Source organism: Homarus americanus, unplaced genomic scaffold (assembly GCF_018991925.1).
Source record: "Homarus americanus isolate GMGI-L3 unplaced genomic scaffold, GMGI_Hamer_2.0 scaffold47859, whole genome shotgun sequence".
NCBI classification, from domain to species: Eukaryota; Metazoa; Arthropoda; class Malacostraca; order Decapoda; family Nephropidae; genus Homarus; species Homarus americanus.
In genome coordinates this window covers 1-10,194 of record NW_024738199.1, presented here as the reverse complement: position 1 = coordinate 10,194, position 10,194 = coordinate 1, and the positions used below count along the sequence as shown (strand labels likewise).

The window sequence follows — 10,194 nt, the reverse complement described above, 5'->3', positions numbered from 1 at the left end:
CACTTATTATGCAGTGTACTGTGTCCACACTGCCCCTCACGGGTCGTCATGCCTACGGTACCTAACCTTTCCCTTTAATCCATCTTTCAGCTTACCGAGAAGAATACAAGTTCCTCCACCATAACCAAGTGAGGCCCCCCCCCCCCACCATGATCCTGGACGTGCCCTTCCTGAGTGCTAAGTCTTCGTTGAGGGATGGTATTGCCTCCTCCACACAGGTCACCCGTCTGTAAGTAATTCTCCAGGTGTCTTTATTTATCATCACACCACTTATCAGCTTACTAGCCGTTCAGTCTAACCAGTGTCAGTACAGGAGGAAACCGGAGGCCGGGAAACCTGTGATGTTTGGTAGGATCACACTAGATAACACCCGCCTCACGTGTGTCCGGTCTCGAACCCTTGACAAACGAGTGAGAGATGCGCGCGTTACCACCGTACTACGAACACCCTAAATTTTAATAAAGATGCATCGGCCGGGAATCGAACCCGGGCCTCCCGCGTGGCAGGCGAGAATTCTACCACTGAACCACCGATGCTACACTTGTTATGTTTTTCTCCCAACAAATCATCTTCCAACCTTTTATTATTATTAACGTCCGTATCAAGTTAATGTATTTTTTCTTTGCTAACAATTATATATCGGATATCTCTTATTTTTTATTATTTTTTTTTTCTCTTTCCACAATTATTATTTATTTCGGTTACACATCCTTCGCTCTCCAGAAATATATTTACGTTAACATTCATTCAACATCGACAACAAACACTCATGCACGTCCAATCACATATATTCGCTCACGGGATAAATACATGTGTAGGTAAGTAAGTACAGGTCTAAATTAACCAGGGTCGCTCTGAGGGTAGGCTACCACGGCCCACCAGTCTACGTGTGTTTCTAACAGATTTGTATTTCACCGAGAACCACAATTTTTTAGTTTTCATTCTGCCTTCTCCTGTCCCTTCTACCTTCAATTTTATCCATTATCCTAGTCTCTGCCTTCCCTTAACCCTCTTACCCTTAAAATTATCCAATCACTTTATAGGGATATTATTGTCAGTCACATCAATGTCAAAGTCATATTGATGATAGTGATGATGGTGATGATGGTGGTGGTGGTGGTGGTGGGTGGTGATAGATGTGGTGGGTGGGTGGTGGTGGTGGTGGTGGTGGTGGTGGTGGTGGGTGGTGGTGGCAGGTGGTGGATGATGATGGTGGTGGTGGTGGTGGTGGTGGTGGTGGTGGTGGTGGTGGTGGTAGCTGTGAGCGTAAGTGGTGACAGGAATAGGGAGGTCACAGCCTGCCCACCTGTCTGTATTGATTGCCATTGCAGTAGATAAGATGAGATAAAACCTGTCAACCCCATTTCTTCCTCTGATTCATTTGATAAGAATGTTGAAGGTAACACATTATCAAAGCGAAGGGGGGTACAAGGACAAAGCTGGGGATGTGCTGGAGTTGGGGTGCAGGGTGGTGGTGATGGGGGGTGACTTTACTACTTTTATACGGAATTAAAACAAGAATATCATCCTTGAGTAATTCTGTAATGCTTTTTTTTGTATAAACAACTGAGAGGTAAATAATTAATTGGTCTGTTTGTATATTTGTCTGTTTGTTTAATTCCCTTATTGTTAATCACTATTATTTATTTAGTATTATTATTGTTATTCTTTGGTATTTTTCCTACTTGAATTTTGTGAATATTTTTTTTTATGATTTCTTCACATTTTCTGTAGTACTAGTAGTGTGTGTGTGTGTGTGTGTGTGTGTGTGTGTGTGTGTGTGTAGGTCCCTATCAACACGCATTATTCCATTACTACCTTAATTAAACTAACTTTGTATCCTGCACCATACTGTAGCTATACATACTTATACAATATACATACATACATACACACATACATACATACATACATAAAAATACCCATACATACATACATACATACACACGGGTTAAGGCTCATCAAATACACAACAGCAGCAGGTGGAAGACAATACATAATTACATAGAGACGTAAACAATTACTTAACACGGTAGACCGGCCTCAAAGACACCCTGAACCAACCTCACTATCTCCGCCTTACACTCTGGTTAGGTTACTATAGGCGAGTCTCGTGCGTGAAGGGGGACGAAAGTATGTTTCTATCACTGTAGTGTGGTGTGAGAGAGAGAGAGAGAGAGAGAGAGAGAGAGAGAGAGAGAGAGAGAGAGAGAGAGAGAGAGAGAGAGAGAGAGAGAGAGACCACAGATGTTTTCAGATACACAATAATTATGACTGATTAAAATTATTGTTTTATTCTCTTCTTCTTCTTCTTCGTTCAGTCTTCATTACTGTTCCTGTTATTTCATTATTATTCATTTATTTTATCATTACCATACTATAGATAATAACTACCACCCTTAACTATGCCCTCGTTTGGTCCAGGAAGAGGAATTACCTAGGGCTATTGAGTCGTTATTTAAATAAGTAAGAGGAAATTAAAAGGTAAATAAAAAAAGAGAGGAAATTTCGCTCCCTAGGGTGTGTTGTTAATTATTTTTCAGGTAAGTAATTAGCGATTAATCCACCTTTGGTAATTTACTAAAGTGGGTCTACAAGGACTCGCCGACCAAACGAGCAGTTGTCGGGGAGGTAGGTCAATTTATCACCCCCACCCCTGACCACCACCCCACTCCCCCTAATCTCCCCCTCTCTCTTATCTACCACCCTTACTAAATACCCCTGTCACAACCATCCCTAATGATCACCTCCTCATAACCACCCCTAATAACCCCGCCTAATAACCCGATAAAACAGAATCTAAAACCCACCCCTCTGACCTCTGACCCCCCTCTCTCCTCCTGAACACACCCTCTCAGTAAACCAATTTTCTCGGATCAAAAGACAAGTGTATTTGAAGAGAAAGAGAGAAAGAGAAAGAGAGAGAGAGAGAGAGAGAGAGAGAGAGAGAGAGAGAGAGAGAGAGTCGTGTACCTCCTCCAGGCGATATATTAAGAGTGTATACATTGACCTCTGTGATCACTTACTTGACTCTTGATGTATTTTATCCCCACCAAAAAATGTGACGATCATTAAGAGGCAATTGGACTGAGGTATTTTCTCACCACGAAGGATTTTTTTTAACCAAGATGGAAAACAGCAGGACAGATAATGGTCTAACCTATCCGTCAGCGGCAGAATCAGACAAACGTTGCTAAATCTCCAACATTTCAATGATCTGACATCAAGTACTTCTGTTCCTCCGGGTGTACACTATATTAACACGAGGTAATTCTAGGCACTCCAGGAACATCTAGGCACCACAAGGCATCTGTTGACACCTCCAGGCAACTCCTCCAGCAGGCAAGCCCAGGTATCTTTAGAGTTAATCTCCAGGCACACTTATGCTCATTCAGGCACCTCTAGGCACCTCCAAGCACCTCTGGCATATTCAGGCACCCCCCAAACACTTCCAGGCACCTTCAATAATCTAGGTGTACAATATATCAACACCAGGCACTTCTAGGCGTCCCCAGGCACCACATGCTTCAGACTCTATCGCAGCAGGAAACTGACAACGACGCCGGGATGCTCCCACACCCACCACCCAGCCATTGGCAGCGTTACTCTGCTCGTAAACTAATTATGGGACGTAAAAGACTCTTGACTGGATGTCTCGCCGCTGGAGGAAATTCATTTGTCAGGTAAAAGATTTCGGGCGAGGGGGAAAGTGGACAGGGCGGGGATGAAGGGAGAGAGGGAGAGAGAGATGGAGGAAAAGAGGGAGGGATAGAGGGAAGGAGGGAGGAAGGTGAAGATACGGTATGGGAAGAATTAATGGGGAAAGAGATGAGGGGAGAGGGAGAGGCTGGTAAAATTGGAGGAGGAAAAAGAGAAAAAGCACGAGGAGGAAAAGTATTAGAAGGAAGGAAAAGGTAAACTAGGGGGGGGGGAAGGAGGAAGAAAAAATGAGAAGAATTAGAAGGTGGATGAGGGGGAGAGAGGAGAAAGGGGAGAATCGTGAGCAGGAAGAGGAGGAAGGGAAAGGGAAGAGTAAAGGGGTAAAGCAGGAGGAGGAGGAGGAGGAGGAGGCACTTACATTACAACATTAACTAATTAAAAAAATAAAAAAAATAAAAAAATAAAAATTCTTCTTCTTCTTCACATCCCACCAGCGTCAAGTATAGCAGTAACAAGACAACAGATTAAACGCATCCATTATGTGTTTAACTGAAGGCCACTACAGAACCCCGATGATGAATTAACAGGAAATAAAAAAGGGAAAAGGGAAACAACGGAGCACCTTAGCTTTCGTCTTTATTCAAGACATCTTCAGAGGCAACTGGATTACATGGACAGAGAGATGCTTAAATATACAGGGTGACCTTAAAAACATGAAGTCAGGTCATAATGATGTCATCCACTAATCCCCACACCAACACACACGTAGAGGAGCTTAAGAGAAGGGGGGGTGACGTGACTAGTCAGGTCAGGTCAAAAATATGGGACCCATATTTTATCAAGATTTATCTTATCCACGTTTTCATTGTGGATCTACATGATTATATATATATATATATATATATATATATATATATATATATATATATATATATATATATATATATGCTTAGGGTGGTCCAAAAATATCACATATTTGTATACGTTTTCTCCACAAGGTTTATTTTTGTCCATTAGGTACAAAATGCATCCCAGAAAAAAATTGGATCATTTAAAGCATATTTAGAGGTCAATCCAATGTCCTCTTTTTTCCCATTTAGTACGTAATAAGGATTTTTCGGGGCTAGATAAACACATTATAAACACATTGTCTTTATTCAGCAAAATACAATTATAAGTTTTACAAATTACAAACTAAATAACTCTAGAACACCAATACACATTCTTTATTTGTATCCCTTCATCATAGCAGCTTTGCTTGCCGTTGGTAACTTCTTGCGATGAGCTGCAACAACCTGTAAAAGGTACTGCTTTTGGTCCTCATTTTGCGTTATAGACTCATTATAACGCTCTATGAGAGCAATTGCCCTCTCTGCACTGTCATTCACCACCTTCATATTTATCGCACGATCTCTCATTGTGATAAACACTTCATCGTCTTTCCATGTTTTGGGATCCTTACTCAAGAACAGTTGTGCTCTTTCTTTGCCATCTAGTGTAAGAACATCAAAAATATCTAATGTACGCTCAGTAACAAATGAGGCCACATTACTGATAGGAGTTTCATCAGATAGGACAATACGCCTTGAAAAGTCCTGTTTCTTTGGGCACTGGAAGTTTTGTACCATATTCTTCTTGGTTTCAGTATCGATCCTGTCATCAAATAAGCTTAGACCGATAAGATGTTCTGATAGATACCAGAGATGTCGGCTAATTGCTGCTTGTGCTGCGTGTGCAACTTTCTCATGAGGATATTCCTTTAAAACCTTTATTAGCTGCAAATCATTGAATGGAGCTCGAACAGCCATTGGTGCTTCATGCTGGAACCAGATCAGTGTTGCCAACATCCTTACAAAATCTGTAACTAAGTCTAATTATTTCTCACAGGTAATAATTGCCTGCCATTCATATGCCATGACACAAGATGGAAACCTGCATAATATACTATTTAGATTGATAATGAAATAATTGTAGAACTGATGAGATATAAATGAAATAAGTAACTTCATCTGATTAATGGCAACCCTTGTCTGTGTTTCCTGTTTCAACCTGTCATTGTCAGTCCCTATGACTCAATACTTGACTCTTTGCCCTTTCCAAATAGGCAACTAGGCTATATACATTGAAATATACCCAATATAATGTGTTGTGTATATTAAGACTGTATCATGCGGACAAGAAAATTCAGTCCTACACTACAAGTATAATATGCAAAATGGATTGACCTCTAAATGTTAATGAATATGGATAAAATTTTACAGACCTTATCTATGAACCAAATGGACAATTTTAAGGCTTGTGGAGGCAATATATTACTACTAATATTTTTTACCATATAAGCTTTGACCACTTAATATAAGCAGTATATATATATATATATATATATATATATATATTTTTTTTTTTTTTTTTTTTTTTTTTTGGCAGGTGAAACATGAGGCAGGAACTGCAGCTACAAGAAAGTGAAATAACTTGCCGGGCTTCTTTGAACTTGATACTGTAAGTTTAATAGAATTAGTTGAGGAAACAATCAGTGCTTAGAAGAAGGCATTTGAAAATGAGGCAGGGGGGGAGGTGTGTGTGGGGGGGGAGGTGTGTGGGGGAGGTGGGGGTGTGTGGGAGGGGGAGAGAATGATAATTAATATACCCTTTCTACCTGCAAGGGTTTACTGGTAATAATATACTCTTAAAAGGGTTTGCCATTAGGGACACCAGATAACTTTCCAAGCCCCCTTTTTATAGTTGTTTTTTACAATGTAAAGAGAGAGAGATTTTTTCATAATAAACTAGGAGAGGAAACTGCTATCTGTTGTCATAAGGTGGACCAATCAGATAGAGATAAACAAAACCTGTGGACCAATCAGGTGACAAAAACACCTTTCAAATAATAGGTAATTCAAGATCTAGACTACAAACCATCAGGAGTTACATAATATATTGCAGTAGGACCAGAATAGCTGACGAGTCGTATAGAGAATCAATCATATTTCCAATTATCCATTAAAGGTAGTTACAAAAAAGTGGTCGAACTTGGAATTAATCCTCTTAAGGGGTCACTTCACGAGGTCAAAGGTGTCACGATACTTTTTTGAGGGCGGTTTATGTGTGTGTGTGTGTGTGTGTGTGTTAACAGGGTCCAAAAGTTACTACTCCCGAGTCAACTGCGGCACCGTTTACCTTCAACTTAATTACGTCGTGTCAACACATTCGTATGGCTCACGACTGGCTGTATCTGGTTATGTATACAGTGATGATGGCAACGTGAGTTCACCTGCAGCGGGTTAATGGATCCGAGCGACCCAGTTTACCAGACAATCACCTTTTTTTTCTCACCTGTGGCACGAGGTCGCTAAGTGTGTGTCCGCCAGATTACACAAAGTCGCTCGGTGTGTGGTGTGACAGAGGGGGTGGATGGTTATTGCTCGGTGTGTGGTGTGACGGAGGGGGTGGATGGTTGTTGCTCGGTGTGTGGTGTGACGGAGGGGGTGGATGGTTGTTGCTCGGTGTGTGGTGTGACGGAGGGGGTGGATGGTTGTGCTCAGTGTGTGAACTGACGGAGGGGTGGATGGTTGTTGCTCGGTGTGTGGTGTGACGGAGGGCAGATGGTTGTTGCTCGGTGTGTGGTGTGACGGAGAGTGGATGGTTGTTGTTCGGTGTGTGTGTGGTGTGACAGAGGGGTGGATGGTTGTTGCTCGGTGTGTGGTGTGACGGAGGGTGGATGGTTTGTTTGCTCGGTGTGTGGTGTGACGGAGGGTGGATGGTTGTTGCTCGGTGTGTGGTGTGACGGAGGGCGGATGGTTGTTGCTCGGTGTGTTGGTGTGACGGAGGGGTGGATGGTTGTTGTTCAGTGTGTGATGACCCGGAGGGTGGATGGTTTGCTCGGTATTAACCAGGTGCTGACGGAGGGGGGGGTGGATGGTTTGTTTGCTCCGTGTGTGAATTAGTGAAGCGGAGAATTGAATAGTTGTTTGGCTCGGTATTGTGGTGTGACGGAGGGTGGATGGTTGTTGTTCGGTGTGTGGTGTGAGCGGAGGGGTGGATGGTTGTTGCTCGGTGTGGTGTGACGGAGGGGTGGATGGTTGTTGCTCAATTATTGTTGGTGTGACGGAGGGGGTGGATGGTTGTTGCTCGGTGGTGGTGTGACAGAGGGGTGGATGGTTGTTGCTCGGTGTGTGTGGTGTGACGGAGGGTGGATGGTTGTTGTTCGGTGTGTGGTGTGACAGAGGGGTGGATGGTTGTTGCTCGGTGTGGGTGGCGTAGAGGGTGGATGGTTGTTTGTTCGGTGTGTTGGTGTGACGGAGGGGGTGGATGATTTGTCGTTCGGTGTGTGGTGTGACGGAGGGGTGGATGGTTGTCGTTCGGTGTGGTGTGACGGAGAGGGTGGATAGTTGTTGTTCTGATTAATGGTGTGACGGAGGGTGGATGGTTGTTGTTCGGTGTTAATGGTGTGACGGAGGGTGGATAGTTTGTTGTTGTTCAGTGTGGTGTGACGGAGGGTGGATGGTTGTTGCTCGGTGTGTGGTGTGACGGAGGGGGTGGATGGTTGTTGCTCGGTGTGTGGTGTGACGGAGGGGGTGGATGGTTGTTGTTCGGAGTATGGCGTGTCATATAAATTTAAAACAAAAACAAGTTATTCTGAGTCGACCAATACACACTGACACTTCGCTTGTGACGTGTGCTGGCAGAAATGACCTGTAATCCCTCAGTCTCCGAAACGACTGTAAACGAGATGTTGTGTTGTCCTGCCTTTGAAGATTTAAAAAAAAAGATTTCACGTCGATATTTGGCATGTATGACCGAGCCTTAACATTCAGTCTCTTTGCTGTCCGCTCGTCATAAGTCTTGTCTGACATCCTCTCTCTCTCTCGCTCTCTCTCTCTCTCTCTCTCTCTCTCTCTCTCTCTCTCTCTCTCTCTCTCTCTCTCAATTAATTTCCGCCTTTAGCATGTCGAGTGAATACAGCGCTCGCCTTCTGTTCCGGGGTTCAGTGGTTCGATTCTAGAGCGATCTCGGTTCACCCAGCTGTAAATAAGCACCTCAGTTTACAACTTGGAGAAGTAAATCGGGTCGAGAGCAGTACCGGCCCTGCTCCCTCCTCGTGTACGGAAAGCGTAGAAAACCGTGTATCAATCTGTCCGACCCAATTTCACATTCACGCGTATATGCACTTACATACAGGATATCTAAATAATAATAATAATAATAATAATAATAATAATACACACTGCCTTATATACTTTCGTTGTTGTCTTAAAATCGTTCACCACGCAAATTTATAGTCTGGTGTATACCGTTACCTGCAGCAGCCTGTATAATAACACGAGCGCACTTAACAGAGAGACCGCGGGGTGAAGGAGCAGTGACCTTGTTACATAATATAACTCGGCTTTTTCTCTACCCTGACCTTTCACCTATTCACACCTATTGGGTCAATGGAGATCATCCTACTGCCCCGAGAAAGGTCTGTGTTGCATTCTTCACTTACTGTATAACTTCATAAACACACACACACACACACACACACACACACACACACCACCAAAATACAGACACAACCATTCATATTAATTGTCGTACGCAGGCTCGTTACATGTATTATTATGGTAATGTAATTTAGTGATGTAACAGTGTGTGTGGTGGGGAACACACGAGGGAGAGTGGTACCGTGTACATGTATATCTGACCACGACAACCGGTTATATTTTGACTAGTATCCTTGAGTGGTTGGTACTGAGGGAGAACTTTCTGTCACTCCTCCTCTTCTTCCTCATACTCTTCCTATCACTTCTCCTTCCTTCCTCCCTCCCTCTTTCTGTCATTCCTCCTCTTCTTCTTCCTACTCTTCATATTACTTCTCCTCCTTCCTTCCTTCCTTCCTTCCTCTTTTTATCATTCCTCCTCCACTTCCTACTTCCCCTATTACTTCTTCCTCCTCCTCTCAAATAATAGGGAAACGACCTCAAAGGACTGAACTATCGTCATTTATCACAAGTCATTTTTTGTAAACCGAGAAAACAAGAGACGATAAGAAGCTTAATAGATCTGGTCAGATATATTATGGGAGGGAAGGAAGGGATAGGGGTGAGGGGGTGGGAGGGGTGGGGAGAGGGCTAGGAGGGAAGGAAGGAAAGGGTGGGGCTAGGAGGGAAAGAAAGAAAGGAGGGATAATGGATAATGGAAAGGAAGGAAGGAAGGAAGGAAGGAATGAAGGAAGGAAGGAAGGGGTGGAGGTCAGGGAGACTGTGTATGAGGGAAGTTAGGAGGGAAGAGGTCGGGCGATGGAGTACTAGAGGGAGGGGTGGGAGCGGAGGGAGGATTACTCAAGGGAGAGGAGGGGAGTGGAGGGAGGATTACTCAAGGGAGAGGAGGGGAGTGGAGGGAGGATTACTTGGGAGAGAGAGAGAGATAACCGAGGGAGCAGAGGGAGAGGAGAGAGGGGAGGTACGAGGGACAGGGAGGGAGCACTTTCTTCTCTCTATTTTGACCTGATGGAAGACCTGGTGGCGTTACGTCCCCATGAAATAACACTTATCT

General features: G+C 43.6%; 1 non-coding gene across 1 annotated transcript; it reads right to left on the bottom strand.

Annotated features, from left to right (window-relative positions):
- Positions 1-465: 465 nt before the first annotated feature.
- On the bottom strand, positions 466-536 carry Trnag-gcc. The gene has a single exon. It is a non-coding gene; the product is annotated as a tRNA-Gly (tRNA).
- Positions 537-10,194: the final 9,658 nt, after the last annotated feature.